Here is a 16,764-nt window from a genome sequence, read left to right as displayed (position 1 = left end):
ACTAAGTGAGGAATGATGGTTATATATTACATCACAAAGTGTTTGTATAATTCTTGAGTGGGAAAGAGACTTATTCTTTATAGCATATTCAGTGAACTTAGAAAAAAAAAAAAGATGTGTTTAATGAGTGGAAATTTCCACTAGGAGTCAGAGTGAGTGTTTTTCCAAAGGTCCTGGTTCATTCCAGTTACATGATACTTGGTTGTGGGTCCCACTGCTTTCAGGCCTCAGGCTAAGGCCCCCAGCATGTTTATACTTACTACATTTAGTGTGTTGTAATTAGGTTGTATTCAGATCTCATACTCCATACCTTGTAAAATAATGGGTTAGAAGTTATTGTCATCATGGGGATACCTGTACAAATTAAGACTGACAGTACTCCAGCGTATGTATCTAGTAAAATGAAACCGTTTTTTTCATATTATTACATAAAGCATATTACAGATACACCACACAACCATACAGGGCAAGCAGTAGCAGGATCTAATCAAACTCTAAAAGATATGCTTAATAAACAGGAATGGATAATAAAGAGCTCCAGAGATAGATTGCACAATGCTTTATTAACTTAAAATGTTTAAATGTGAATGAGAAAGGAAGGACAGCTGCAGAGAGACAATGGATAATAGAAAAATCTCCTGAATTAAATCAGCCTGTATACTTCAAAGATATGTTGACCTACAAATGGAAACTAGGATATGTGTTACGTTGGGGAGAAAGGTTTTGCTTTTGTTTCCACAGGAGAAGAAAAGCTAAGGATACCATCAAAAATAATAAAGATTAGATTTGAACAGGAGGGACCTCTTGATTAGAAAAGGAACTAGCTAATCTAAACTAACATGTAAGACTAACAAATGCCTTCCACATGATCAGATATAACCCGTGAAAAAGGAAACTCTCCAGAGTTAGGGTTGGGACAGGGTTTTGGTTTTGTCTTTTCAGAAGAATGAAGGCATTCAACTAAGGCATCTGAAGACCACTGGAAAAATGAGACATCTGAAAGAAAATGATAAATCATTCCAGAGAAAATATCCCAAGGAAAAGAATAAATTGGCCTATTGGTACATCATATTTCCAACAGAATAAAATTTCATAAATCTTTCCAAATGTTTCTTTCTTCTGTTCTCTACAAATATATAAGACAAATGGCTTTTTGTTGTCCCAGTTCATTTAAAATTAAAGCTGGCTTTGGAGTTGGGGTGTGGCTCTCTTCTTCTCTCAACCCAAGCATTCTTGCTAAAGAAAATTCAAAATCTCTGTCCCAAGCCAGAACAGCTACACAATGTGGGACAGAAGAAAAACTGAACTTAAGGGACTTTTTTATTGTCACTAATCTCATAATTCTTTGGTTTTAGTTTTTGACTCTTTAAAACATTTCTTAAGGTATAAATACTATGTCAAAATTTATAAGATATATATATATATATATATATATATATATATATATATATATATATTAAACTTTCTATCATGATATTAATGGCCATACAGAGTACTAACTAATTGTAGAAAAAGGCTTAATCTAGTTCCCAATACATGACTTTGGGTTTCAGTCTGTATCAGGTAACTATAAGTTAAGTTTTTGTATTCCGGATGTACTTAACAAATTGTAGTCCTTAAACATCTTTGAGATTTGTTGCATATGACATTTAAGTTTTTAGGTTTTTCCACAGTGAACTGCAACCATTCCTAACAGTGACCTTTGAAGTCTCCAAAAGGAGGATGGGGCCCTGCAATAATGATTCTACTTGGATTGTGGTATCACCACTAAGCTGACAAACATCACCCAAGGATCAGCTTTGGACTACAAATTGCCCAGGACAATTTCAAGGAAGCTAGCTGAGATGGTCCAGCCTCATGCTCTATACCAGCCAGGACTTCAGATAAGTCCTACACTTGCCCTTTACATGGAGACTGGCAACAAATGATACAGCTAGGTCTCCCAGGACTTGACTATTATTTTAATTTTAACAGAATTCTATAAAGATGCTGTTGTCCCCCAGACAACAAGAAGCAATCTAGAGAACACAAAGCCCACATTCCCAAGAGGTGGATGGTTTTTGGTCATTCAGTAGATTACAGACATTTGTCATTGTTTAGGGGGGTTTGTTACAAGTTGTTATTGGGAATGGTCAGGGAAAACTTAACACAGGAGATTAGATTTAGGGATCTCATTCTGGAAGGAAAAAAGCGGGAGGGGGGATATAGAAATGATAGGAAAATAGGGTAGATTATTGAATCTACTTTAATCTCTCCCCCAAGCAATTATTAATATCCAAATATTTTACATTGGTATGGATTTTGGTTTAATGATACAAATTTAAGGTTAATTTTGTTATGATGTATGTTTCTACTCCTCTTTATGGTATTGTGTTTATGCAGCTCATTTGAAAATTTAAAGTATAATTAAGAAGTAATGATTAATAGTCATCTATTATAGTCAAACTTGTAGTTATTTTAGGTATATTTTCAAGGACAGATATATTTTAGATATAGACAGGTGGTATTCAAACACTTCAGAGATCTACAGAATACGGCATATAAGATGTTTTAATAACTTTTTTTTTTTTGAAATTTTTGAGACAGGGTTTCTCTGTGTTGTTTTGGTGCCTGTCCTGGATCTCAATCTGTAGACCAGGCTGGCCTCGAACTCACAGAGATCTGCCTGGCTCTGCCTCCCAAGTGCTGGGATTAAAGGCATGTGCCACCACTGCTTGGCTTACATATGTTATTTTTGACAATGAGACATGTCTGATTCTGACAGTACCAATCTACCTCAGAGAAGATGATGGGCATCAAAGAACCTCCTTATGGAGTTTGTTTTCTTTGTGGCAAAAGTTAACCACTGGGCAAGAAACAATCCTTGCCTCGACTGCTGAAAGTTGCTGCCCAAATTGGACAAGCAGGACACAAAGAAAGTAGCTACTGAAACTTGTCAAGACAAGGAAGGACAGTCCTTAAGAATTCTTGTTTCTCAGAAATGTCTGTCAGATATATGAGGCCTGTGAGCCAAAGTCGGGTGCCCCAATGTTATAGAAAAACTTTGGATGACTCTCCAGGCAGCTAGGTGTCCCTGTCATTAGGTAACACAGGGTCTTTGTTGGAATTAAAGTCTAAATATTTAGACTTAAAAATTTTCTTAGTTGGGATAGAAAGTGAATTAGGTACAAAACTTTAGACTCATCAAGATAGGATAAATAATTGAGTATTTTCTGAAAATTGACTAAATACAAATAGACTGGATATTCTAGCTGTAATTCTTACTTAATAACTTAGATAAGAAACATGGGTTAATTTAGGTTGTAAAAGCTAATTAATAACAATCCTAAACTATTGGCTAAGGATTTATAATTAATATAAGCCTTGGAGTGTTTATTTGGGAGCTGCTGGAGAGACAGAAACTTTCACCTACAGGTATGTTTCTATGGTGATTCTAAATCCAGTCAAGGTGATGAGGAAGATGAACCATTGTGGTGTTCGTCCCAGGACTTGCACTGTGCTAGGATCAAATGGTAAATATCTTGACCCAGAGTGATGTAGCTAATCAACAAAACAGATCATTAAGCATAGTATTGAATTTAAAGCTTGTCCAGCTATCTGGCTTCCCGGCCATTGACAGAGTCCTTGATGAATCCCAGCCCCACGTAAGGTTCTTCATATACAGCCTCTCATATGCTTCTCTGTTATGTATGTTTTACGTCATATGGAGTTAAATCTCTATAGAAAATTGAAATCAATAACTATGAAAGGCCCATCTTTTCCTCTCCACACCTCCAGAACAGCCTTTTAATCCTCACTTGTAGATCAACAATGCAGTTTCCAATATCATTTGCTCTGTCACATTTCGGCAACGCTTTGAGTATGAGAATGGTCAGTTTCAGGAGCTGCTAAAGTTACTGGATGAGGCCATGTACTTGCAGGCTTCAATTATTGGCCAGGTAAGTAGGACTACCACTTCCCCTGTTTTGGTCAGGAACCTTGAGATTGCTACTTCTCATAGTCTTTTTTTTTTCTTTTAACTTTTTAAAAATCTGAGATATAATTCTTAAAATATGAAGTCAATACAAATTCTTGAAATCAGTCTGTTGACTTTAGAGTTTTTAATCATAGGAAATAGTATAACAAGTGCTTCTTTTTTCACTTTGTAAATTATTTATTTTAAATGTGCATTCTTCTCTGTCACCTTTATGCCTACAAGGCATCAGTAACACTTGCTTAAGTGTGCACACTACACTCTATCTGCTAAGAAAAACTCAGGTTAAAATACGTTTATAATGAGGTAAGTTAAACTTTCCCTTTTAAGATTAATTAAAATCTAACATGTTCAAGGGTGAAATCACTTAATCATATCAGTATTCAAATTAAATACAAAGCAAACATAAATGATGTGCATTTTATACTTAAAACTGTTACAGATGGCATCATTTGACATATGTTGATCCACTACTGGTTGCAATTTGGTTTATTTTTGACTGCTACTGTTTGACAAAGGAGGACCACTCATACATAGCCCTTATTTGTATTTACATAGGGTTATTTCACCTACTATATGTGATTGTTGTAAAAATTAACCAGGAATATTATTAAAGATGGGACTATTATTGCTTGGCATAGCATAAATTAGCCAGGATAGAACAGTTTTGTTACTATGATTCAGTAGATAAAAAATCAATACATTGATGTGGGCAGGAAAGGGTTCCTGGGTTTCTTTCACACAGTGCCCCTCAATCTTCTTTTCATGCAGATCACTACTCAGAACTGCATGAGAAGGACTTTAGATTATAGTGCCCAGGGGTGAGATCCATAGAAGCTCAGTCAGAAGCTCCAGGGATGGAAACTGAGCCTAGAATTTCACAGTAAGATTACCATTTTAAACCATCTTGTAATAATGCTTGACATAGCAAAAGCATCTATGACATACTGTTTCTTGGCCCCACACTTTATCACAACAATTGAGATCTTGGACCACATGTTGGTGTGTCTACTTTCTCATATTAGTGTATGAAATATAACATATTGTCTAAATTCCTTCCAGCTCTAAAATTTTTGTTGCAATAGCATTTTGAAGCCCATAAAGAAATGCAGATCAAAGAAACTATCAAGATAGGAAAACTAAGTAGACAAAAAACACGTTTCATAAAAGACACAGAGCTGAGAGATGCACTAATTTCTGAATCTGTGTCACATGGGCAGCAACTGTATATTTTAAATGCTTCTGTTTGAAACACTATAAGACTCCATGTCAATTTTTTATCCAGTCAGATCATCATTGTATTTTTACTGACACAATTATTTGTTTGCTTTTATTAAAATCTTGGGCAAATGAGAACTAACTCACAAGTTTTTTTTATTTATTTTTTCTCCCTTTATGACTTATTGTTAGTCAATATTTTCCTCATTTTAACTTTCTATGCTTATCTAGATGATGGATATTTTTATTAATTTAACTCTACCTTAATATTTTAAACATTACTGTCGAAGCCCATAAAGGTTTCCTAGTGAGATCTGAGCTTCCTTCACCAGCAGGGCTACATTAGAGGATTGTTTAACTACTAGTGTGGTTACCAGGTGACTGGAAAGGGTCTGCACTTGGCTGTGCTAGGGGGAGGTATTTTGCTCCACTCCTTGGCATTTTTATAAATAGCCCTTTAGAAGAGAAAGAACAGGCTAGTGGATAAAGATCCAGGCCCTCCTGAGGCTATCCTCTGTTTCTGTTTCTCTCCCCTCTATCCTTCTATCTAAATATCTTATCCTTCTATCCTTCTATCTAAATCTCTTATTCCTCACTCCTCCAGAGTACCCTGGGGTAAAATGTGGGAGCTGGTCTCCCAGTTGGCCTCCCACACATTACTAAATTAGTCTTTACCTTTATAATTTCAAAATGCAAAATTAAGCTTTCAGCATCTAAGATTAATGATTTTATTCTTCCTTATACCATATAAGATTTTTAGAACACCAACTCTAAGCATTTAGGTTCTTCATTTCTGAAACAGAAAAGACAACAATCACAGTTGCTTTGTACACTGTCAGTTTATGTTTGACTAGGTATTTGATGGCTGCTGTTACCATCACCCCATGTTATACGTTAGTATACTATCTTGAATTTCACCTGAGTGACGGAGGTATCAGTTGGAAGTAAATACTTTTAATGAAAGCTATTGAAAATATTTACATATGGGGATTTCCTCTAATTTAATCTTGAAGTGTTGCTAAAGAGTGACTGTATACAGGATACCCATTTACCAGAAGAATCTAGACAAAGAAGGATGTTAGGTTTGGGTGCATATGGCAGGTGAGACACAGTACAATAAAGTAGGACTAACAAAACAACAAAAAATTATTAATCAAATCAACAAGAGAGGGGAGGTGCCTGTGAGAGCCAATGGAGAAGCTGGAGTTGTCAAGGGCTTAACTCCTGAGAGGAGAAATTGAAACAGGGATCAAGCTAGTAAGACCAGGCTTTCCCATAGGCTTCTCCTTAGGCTGGCGATTGGCTAGCTTAAGGAAAATACTCTCTAGACTAGAAAAAGAAACCTGATTCTAATATGGACTGGGAAGATATTTTTCATGGCCAGTCACTATGGCTGTGATAGTTTTGGGGCCAACTGGATAAGGAGTAAGCAGTCTGTATTACAATCACATGAAGGGGATGGTTAACTAGGACCAACGTGATGTGTCTCTAATAAATTACATCAGGTCATGGCAGGAATTGGCCAAAGGAACTTAAATACTTGTTTTTGCTCAACTTCTTAAAGAACAAACAAACTGTGATTTTTTTTTTCTCGCTATACATTGGAACTGTTCACCTACAACTTTCTGGAGCCACAGTCATTCATGGAGAGTCAGCTAGAAGAACAATGTTGACTTCCCACAGGATTTTTTCCTTTTAATGGCTGCATTTTAGATCTCAACATTTTCTCTGATTTTAGTCTTCTTGATAATGCATGCAGTTGTCAAGTACTATCACTTGGTTCTCATCTGTTCTTGCAGCTTTGTGTTACTTATTACAGAAAAGTCATCAATTGTTCAGCATTAATTCAAGAAAAGAAAAAGATCATAAATTATTATTATTGTTGTTGTTGTTGTTGTCAAAGTTATTCTTTATTTTCACTCTTCCCCGTGGTAGCTCCCAGTGCAGCAATTCAATTTGCTTTCCTCCAGTATAGTCAGAGCCTGGGGACTTAAAAGAGTTCAGTGGGTGCTCAGCTGATCTGTGAGTATGTGTCTCAAGGAAAGAAATTCTAGAAAAGAAACAAAGGCCAGAAGGCGAGGACAGTAAATACTTCTTGACATGTTCAAGAATACCAGGCATTTTCATGGAGAACTAAACATTTTATTTCTGTAAATTTTCATAGCAATTTTAAGAAGGTGAAATAAATAATATCATATATGTGTGCTGGTGGGAAAGTATAAAAACAATTACAGACAACAGTCTACTATCTTTATGTGGCTTGAGTTTCTCAGTCCCCATTACCCTCCAGGAAATCCACTGAAAATTAGATTAATAAGATAAATTATCATCATCATCACCATCATCATTACTACTATCATAGTATTATTATGCTAGTATACCTAGAAAGAACCAGAACTAATAGTCACACCATGTCTTTGCCATTTATATCATACTATTAATTTTCCACACAGTAATAATAAGAATTCACTCAATGACCACATTATTTCAAATAAAAATACTGACTTACTCATGTGGAAATTATATAAATTATTAAGGGACACGGTGGTATAGAATTATCTTCAAACACACATGTTCCTGATGACTTCCCTGGGGAAAATAATTCATAGCAGGGGAATAAAGAGAGGATGAAGAGACAGCTGTGGGTTTGAGATCATCAGTATGAGAGTTCAAAGGAAGTGACACTTAACAGGGGCTTTGTGAAAGTGGGAGCAGGGGGAGAGCTTTCTGGGTATCATGAGTTACAACCGCCAATGTTTAAAATCAGAGGCAGGCACAGAAGGCACTGAATCCTAAAGAACAACACCGACGGAGAGAAGGAAATGGGTACTTAAGGACCAGCTCAGCAGAAACTACAGTGAAAAGTCACTGGACTTGGTGTGAGTATAGTGGAGGATTGAGTCCAGGGCTAACTTAAGCCATGTGTTTAAACTGTTAGATAATTTCTCTAGAAGTCCTGTAGATTACAGACTGGATGTGGACTTAGACTAGAAAAACTACTGCGGGGGATGACAGCCTCCAGGTATGATAGGTGGTGGCACGAACCAGGCAGGGAGTAATCAGGATGACAAGAAGGGACTTGAGACTCAGTATATTTTCCATAGTAGAACTAAAATGCTAGGGGGCTGAGAGAAATAAAACCCTTCATTTCTTCACTGTAAGAAACAAAGAGGGAAAGACAAGACTGTCTCAATTAAAGCATGTCATGCTGTATCCATGATGGTTTAATTTTTTCAATCGGCTCTACAATATTTTTCCATAGATAATGAAATATCTTCCTGGACTACATCAAAAAAATTTTAGAAACTAGGAAGAACTGAAATTATTTCTCGTATAATCAACAAACACAGGAAAGACTAGGATCCTGATGAGCTGAGAGACTTCATTGATACTTTTCTAAAGGAAAAGGGAAAGGCGAAAAGGTGTTGCCTGTATCATCTCATGGGAGAATTAGAGGTTTAAGTTTGATGCTACAAGCTTATTGGTTTAAAATGGTAGACTTTGTTTTCCAGTTACAGTTCTACAAAACAAGAGTACACAATAAGATCCCTGTATTTACAGTGTGCTAACAGTGTATATGTATGCTATATACTCTATAAGACTCTCTGGGGAATCAGTTTTGAGGGCTCCCTCAGCTTCTAGAGGACCTCTAAGTGCCTAAGTGTGCAGGGTTTGGGACAATCATTATTCTATTCATTATTTCCCTCATTCTCTATAAGCAGTCTCTGGAACTGTGACAGCATAGACTGAATTTCTGATTGGGTTGATGAGAACAAATAAGTGTTACACATGGATATATCTGTGGTGTTTGAAAGGGGAGGCAGCATATCTAAATTAGTCTCCTTAAATATGGGAGCATTAGCCCCCTGCTGAGATATGTCTGGAAGATCTTCCTCTTTATGGTCCTCCTGGGGTGGATCTAAGCAGTATATTACTTGCAGTCCAGATTGCAAAATAATTGACAGGGATTTTTTTCTCCTTTTCCTTGCGCTGTTCGTTTTTTACATTGGCTCTTATATGTTTCCGATTGTTAACATCAATGGATTTTTTTGTTTAGGAAACCACAAGATTAGGCTTTACAATTTCTTGTGTAAACTTACATAGTTGTTGCTCTGAATATTTTGCTCCTTTGGGTCTTAAAATTTTTCAATAATTATATAAAATTCTTTCAGAGAACTGAAAGGCACCCATATTACTTACACTGTCTTTCTTATGGTCATGACCCCCTTGGGTGATTGGCCCGATTTCTTAAACCCCTAATTTCGATTTAAGGAAATATTTCTTACCTTTTCTGATAGTCATGTACCCCATGTTGGGTGCCAGCTGCAGTCTTCCCTTTATAAGTCCCTTTATAGCCTGCATGAGAACAATCTGGGTGAGATAAAAATGAAACTTGCTTCAACTTGATTTTAATAGATGGTTCAAACTTCTTGAGTCTGACACCAGGTCATTTATTTCAGCCATATTTAAGCACAGCACAATTTTGAAAACAATGTTTTCTGATAAAAATTAATTGAGCCCTGTGAACATAACAAAGCTTAAGACACATTTATAATGAAATTCTTTACAAAGTACATCTGGCTTCTTTCACAAAGATGGGTACTGTTGACTCAGAGATAGTACTCAAGATTTAGGGACTAAGGAGATGATTGAGGTAAACATAATGCCTGTAGAAGTCAGGATTGCCTGGTCTAAGATAACATACAAATCACTTACACTATTGTAAAGTACAAATGACATCTCTCATAAGGATGGGCTTTAATGGACTTAAAAGCAATGCTCAAGATTTCGGGGAAAGGGTCTGAGATAAACAAAACATAAATTCAGGGGAATTTGGGTGAAGCCTAGCCCTACAGAAAGCAAAGATTTCACCAGGTTGTAAATTGCATCCATTCCCAGCATTCTTGGAGCAAGACAGGTAAGCATCTCCTTCCTTTGAAGAGACAAGTATGATTGTTTAATTTTTCTGGCTTCTCCAGTGCTTATCTGTGTGCACAAGGACCTCTTGCCGACTAAACCTAAACTTGTAGGTGCTTCCTCAAACTCCATGCTAGAACAGATCCCTCTTTTCAACTTTCCATCACTTCTCTCCTACTCTGATCCTATGCCCCTTCTCCTACACTCTTTTGATTACATTTGGGGATACTTAGATAAATTATGTCTTCTAATTTCAAAATTTTATATTAATCACATCTAAAAATATCTTCTTTGACAAATTAAGTAATGTGCACACATTCTAGGGATATGGACTTAAGTGTTTCAATTTTATTTACTTAGTCTTATTTCATCTACCTGAGATGAATAAACATTGTGCCAATATTTTACTTGTGTTGAGTGGCAGAAACTCAAGAAATAGGGGCATTGAAGAAATAGTATTTGGCTTATATCCCTGAAAATGACAAAATATTATTTTACATTCTGCATCCCCCATATCTCTCCATATCTGAAGAACTGTTAAAAGGGCAAAAGTAGCAATAACCTGGAGAACTCTATTTTATTTAAAGTCAGACCCAAAACCAGTTATCTAGACCATCTCAGTCCCTGCTGCAGAACACAAGAAACATAGAATTGAATGTTAGAATTTACCCTTAAGGTCTAGATGAGAATTTTACCTCCTTCTTTCTCCCTTATCATCATTATCCATCCTTCTAGACAGAACTCAGTAATATAGCCAAAATGGATGTAGTTTTGAGTTCAGTGGGCTTCTGGCTAAAGACACGGTTGAATCAACATTGTCATCTCTGATTCATGGAGTTTGGACACCTCTTTTGCAATGGGGCAGAGGGTGAATTTCTTTTACCTCATGTTATTTTGTCTTACTGGAATAGTAATCATTAAACACATTGTCTTCTCTAGGAAGATGATGCTGGCCATATGGTGTTCAGGTATGGGCTATTAACATGAGAACCAATATTGACAAATTAAAGTTTCCAAAGGAGGGGTAAAGACAATGGGATTTGATAATAAATACATTTTGGAAACAGAGGCTTCAACTATAAATGTGTAAGAGTTAGAGTAGCAATGGCTTTGTTGTACATAATGGAATTAACTTTATTATTTCAGGTATTCAGAAAATAGTTAAATTGCTGACTATTTGCTATGTGTTTTTTAAACTTTACAAAATTAAAAGTGTCCTTTCAAGGAATGTGTCATATTCCCACTTTTATAAAACATGTATCTGAAGAATGAAAATGTAAAGTGACTTTCCTTAGGTCATGCAGCTAATATGTGATACCATTGATATTTGTCTTAGTTGGGGTTTTTATTGTTGTGAAGAGACACCATGACCACAGCAACTCTTATGAAGGAAAACATTTAATTGAGGGTGTTTTGCTTACAGTTTTAGAGGTTCAGGTTCAGTCCATTATCATCATAACAGGGATCATGGTGGAGTACAGGCAGACATGGTGCTAGAGTAGGTGAGAGCCCTATATCTTGCAGGCAACACAAAGTTGACTGAAACTCTGGGTGCTATCCTGACCGTTTGAAACCTCAGAGCCTACCCCCGCAGTGACACACTTCCTCCGACAAGGCCACACCCACTCCAACAAAGCCACATCTCCTAATAGTGTCACTCCTGATGAGATTATGGGGGCCAATTACTTTCAAAGTACTACAATATTGAAAGTTAAGTCTGTCAAAGGCACATTCTCTTGCCACTCTAATGGCTTCTCAGAATTTCCAAGCATGAGAATGTGGTTCCATTAACCCAAGTGATAGAAGCTTTCTGTTAGCACTTGGGGAGGAGGACATTTGTGGTACCTCTGCTTCCTTGTGAAGTCATACAGAGAATCATTTTTCCTGTGGTTGTTTCATTTAAGTTCACTTCTCAGGATAAAGACTTTGTGTTTAGAGGCAAACAAATCCCTCTAGATAAATGAATATACACTGTATTTTCCCGTATCCAGACAAGACTACAGTTTCAACAAAGAAAACTTCATCTACAGCACTCTGGACCTCTTCTTTGCTAGAACAGAGATAACATTCATGACACTCCCTTGGGATCTCCTCTACATGGCTCCCTACCCAGAAGTCCAAGGTGAGCATGTGATTTGTACCTAGACAAGGTACAATGATACTTTTAGAAATTGTGTCTCAAACAGGACAAGAAGATTCCAATGGTGGATTGGGAAATGTTGGAACAGCTATGATGCAATGTGAACTTAAGAATAGACCGGTCCTGAAGATGTTTTGTCAGGACCTTGACTGCTATGGCATAGACATTACAGAGACTGTTCCCCTAAAAAACCTTGAAGTCTAGGTGAAAACAGAGAAGTCAAGTGGCACAGTAGTAGGTCCCAGGTAAGAGTGGCATTACTACATGAGCACCCACTGATGTGATAATTTTAAGTTATGCATTGTCATTTTTTCCTGGATACTGTACAAACTCTTTAGTTTGGTATCTGACATCCTATGATGTCATCCCTCTGACTTCCAGCCTCAGCCTCACCATGCTTCACATGGTCTTACTCCATTACATGTCTTCTCTTTGCATTGCCCTTATTCTTGCCTCAAATTCAAAACGTTTTGTCTTCCCTCAACCAAGAATGCACTGTCTTAATTTCTCCTTCATCTAGAAGAATCATCTCAGGTAATACCCCCTTAAGATGTTTCAGATTCCTCCAGGAATTTTCTGACTGGGAAATTGCTGTCATTGTCTTCCTCCAGAGATGATCTGGAAGGAAGGATGTAGGTCCTTTTGCTGACAGATAAGCACTAGTGGCACCAGTAATGTTAAACACAGTGTTGCCTCTTCAAAGTGAGATATATACAACCTGTTTTCTATCTAGAACATTGAAAGCTGACATGATTTATATCCCAGTAACATTTACCCTATCTGGGTGGCCAAGCTACACACAATCCTCCCTTAGACACTTATTTTATACATGTTTTCTTAATTAATATATAGAAACTGTCTTCATGGAAGGTATCACTTGTACTTTACAGAGAGTTTCCATATAGTCATGTCTTAAGGTTTTTTTTTAAATGCACATGGGATTGAGTTTAAGATCTCCAAGAAACTTTGTCCAAATTACACTGTGCTTAAACATCTCTAAAACAAATTATTTTAGGTCAGAGTCTTAATGTTTGAACCAACACTAGCTACTGAGTCATACTGAACCAAACTACTTTTTTTTTAATCTTCTACAAATCTATACTCTGCTGGCCATGGTCTATGCAGAGATCCACCCCCTCCACTCCCTCCACTGCCACTGCCAATGTCCCAGTATGCCTCTACTGCTATGCCTTTCATATTTTTTTTTGTCTCTCTACTGATTGAGGGAGAGTGGCCCATTCCATTTTTCTTCCTCCTAGTTCTATATTTAGCAGATGAGTGTAGGAATACTTTTCATTTCATGAAACTTTTTATTTTCTAAATTGTGACTAAGAATTCATTAATGCTCCATAAGGCCTATTTAGTAATTTTAGAACATACTTGAGGAAACAACAAGATGAAATATAAAACTTAATGGAGGCTCCTATTTTCTCCTAGAAAAAGTACAGACATTGACAGAGTGATTGACTATGAGAGGCAGGTGAGCTTGGCTGAATGAAAGTTCATGCTCTATACTAATGCTGTCATCCATGATGTATAGAGGATGGGCAACATTACCCCCTTGAGTATTTCCAGGGAAGTGAGAGTTGACACCAAGTTGGCTGAACTCCACTTACTGAATGCAACCTTCAGCCTCAGATACCCAAGTCCACTGTGGATATCAACTACAGAACCTAAGCTTCAAAGGTGATAGGTATTCATGTCCTAAGAAATTATTTAAATGAGGAAGTAGACATCAGATGAAACACTCCATGTATATAAATGGATATTCACAGATATTGTTGGGAGTAGTATTGGAATGGGTTTGGATCAAACATATTTAGGCAAAAAAATAGCTTCATTTTCTTGGAAAATCTCACCATCTTCCTGTATTAATGTGAGCATGTAGGTGGAATAAGCTTTCCATCAGACATTGTCTACTTGGGCAGGTCTCAGGACTAGGGACCTGTCATGCTGAGTTTAGGAAATGCTTCACGATCCTGAAAAGATGGGTTATTAAGATGTAAAATACACTTGAGGCACATGGACCAATACCAGAGTGAAGCTAATGTTTCTAACAGTGTCCTCATAGGCATATTTCCGGCTTTTCCTTATAGCCTCAAAGTATCACAAAGAAAGATAGAACATAGTGAAATCTCAAATATCAGTTTTAAGAATGAGAGGGATGGAAGCAATACTTACAAGGCAATCATGATGTTCTGTAGACTTTTTTTTCTTCCAAAATATCATCCTGATTTCTAGATTGGAAAGTTAAGTCTCAGGGAAACTGAATTTACATAAGAGATCTTTTCTACAAAGTAACAGAACCAATACTGTCCTGAGGATTCATACTGACTCATGATCCATCCACAGGACTTACCATATTTGACATTAAAGAATATCCTTTCCTTTTTACTCATTAAGTCCCTGTTCAACTCCCTGTCTTCACAGACTTTATGCTGATCACACTACTACCCATCTCTCCTGGCCACTAATATTCCCTCTCTATAATGTACAACTGAAACTCCCTCCTTGCTGTCTAATGGCCAGTCTCTGAGGATCTAGGCTGATTATCTAAGACTCTTTAATATAATGTTCTTGGAGGTGCTCTCCAGAATGAGATCCAGAAAAGCTTGTCCACCCATTACTGCACAGCCACCTTCTCCTTAGAATCAGTGGAACAGCCACTATATTTATTGTTCTCTTTGTCATTGAAAATCTCATGGCTGGAAATTGAGTTCTCAATTACCCAGGTGCTGTGTGCATTTTTCCTATTCATTTACTGGATTCCTAGGCACCCATTGAAACTCCTCCCAAAGACTTTTAATATAAACTCTAACTCTTGTCATAAGTATTGAGAAATCTAAATAGCTATGTGCAGCAGAGACTGGAAGTTATGGCCTTGCCAGCAGAATGACCTGGTTACAATAATGGCTCCATTTCCTGTAACTATGTGAGCATATTATGTAATTATTAATAGCTTCAGTTTCTTTACTCAAACCGCTTCATAAGCTCCAAATAGAAATAAAATAAAGTTAGGTTTGCAGGGTATAATACTCAGAATTGAAGCTATTTTTTTATTACTAAAGCCAATATTTATTAATTACCTCCAAACCTTGATTTGAGGTTGGAGGAGACTAAGAACATGGATACCTACTTGGAAGCCATGAGGACTTCCCAGAAGAAAGCACTCTGCCTCTCTGTGAATGAAGGGAAGCTGGAGTGAGGAGCAAGGCAACCCTAGTAGGTCACTATATAAGTATAGGAAAACAGATTAAATAATGCAGTAAGATGGTAGTGAGAAATTAGAAAGGAGGTAATAGAATCCAGAGAGATTTAAAGAATGGCCCAAACTTTACAGTGAAAGAACAGGATGGGGGAAAGGCTCATAACAGGGATCGTACATGTACCTGCTTAGACAGGAATTCTTTCTTATACATCAGTACGTCTTTGACAACTATGGTGTGACTATGTGTTATCTCCTTAACACTCTATGAAAGAGAACAGAGAAGTAGAGGCTATACTACTATGGACCTGACCATTGTGAGCAGTAAGGTTCAATATCTTCCTTTGGATGCTTACAGGACCTACCTTTCCCTAGAAACGTACATCCTAACCTATTCCTATTAAGCAGATGTACTTTGTAACAAAGAGTATTATAAATATGCTGACAAAAATTCCTATAAGGCAATTACAATCTATGACTAAATAGTGCTATATATATAAGGGAAATAATGGATGTATAGTTCAAATGAAAGTAGAGAAGTAGATTGGTGAGGATGAAAAAGTTTAGGACATCAAGAGTTGTGGGTATATGAGGCCAAGAGCCACTCTTCCTATCTATTTGCCTGAGTATGTGTGCCATATTTCAAGCTATGACACTTTGCTGCCTTCTGTGGGGAACCATGACTCTGACCAATTTCACTGGGCTACGCAGGGACCCAAAGATTGGGCCACTTCAGATGCATTAAATCCAGAGCAATTTTTGGACAATGGACAGTTTAAGAAGAGAGAATCTTGCTGAGGCCCAGCCCAGTGTTGGGGTTCAGCCCCAACCTATCAAAGGGTCCCTTGGATAGCAGAGTGAAGAATTGAGAAATGCTAGATGGAAATACATTTGAAAAAAAAAAAAAACAGAGACACAGGATAGCTTCAGAGGGGCCCTGAGTCAATACTCAGCAGCCTTGAGTTTATTTCTAATGGGCTTTTTATACACTAGCAAGGGGAGAGGCAAAAGACCTCCCCTTTCAAAATCAAAGCACAAAGTACAACCAAGTGTACACCCTTCAAAACACCTGGTAACCATGCCCCACAGCAAAGTATCTTATGATTAGGCCTTGAACTATAAGACACCTGGTAACCATGCCTTTGCACCCTATTATGGAGAGCAACATAAACTCTGACTCTGACCTTGAGTCAAACCACAAGTTGGAATCTTTGTGGGCTTCCATAGAATATTTTCTGCCATGCTCAATAGGTGAGTTGTGATGAGCAGGAGAGGGTTCAGAGCTCCAGTTTAGTTTTTCTGCCCTCTTAT

General features: G+C 37.2%; 1 pseudogene; it reads left to right on the top strand.

Annotated features, from left to right (window-relative positions):
• Positions 1-3,451: 3,451 nt before the first annotated feature.
• LOC131904828 (cytochrome P450 2J6-like) lies at positions 3,452-16,251 on the top strand (annotated as a pseudogene).
• The last annotated feature ends 513 nt before the right edge of the window (positions 16,252-16,764 follow it).

The sequence above is a fragment of the Peromyscus eremicus genome, chromosome 2 (genome assembly GCF_949786415.1).
Source record: "Peromyscus eremicus chromosome 2, PerEre_H2_v1, whole genome shotgun sequence".
NCBI lineage: Eukaryota > Metazoa > Chordata > Mammalia > Rodentia > Cricetidae > Peromyscus > Peromyscus eremicus.
Note: the sequence above shows the minus strand (reverse complement) of the source record. Positions and strands in the feature narration are given on the sequence as shown.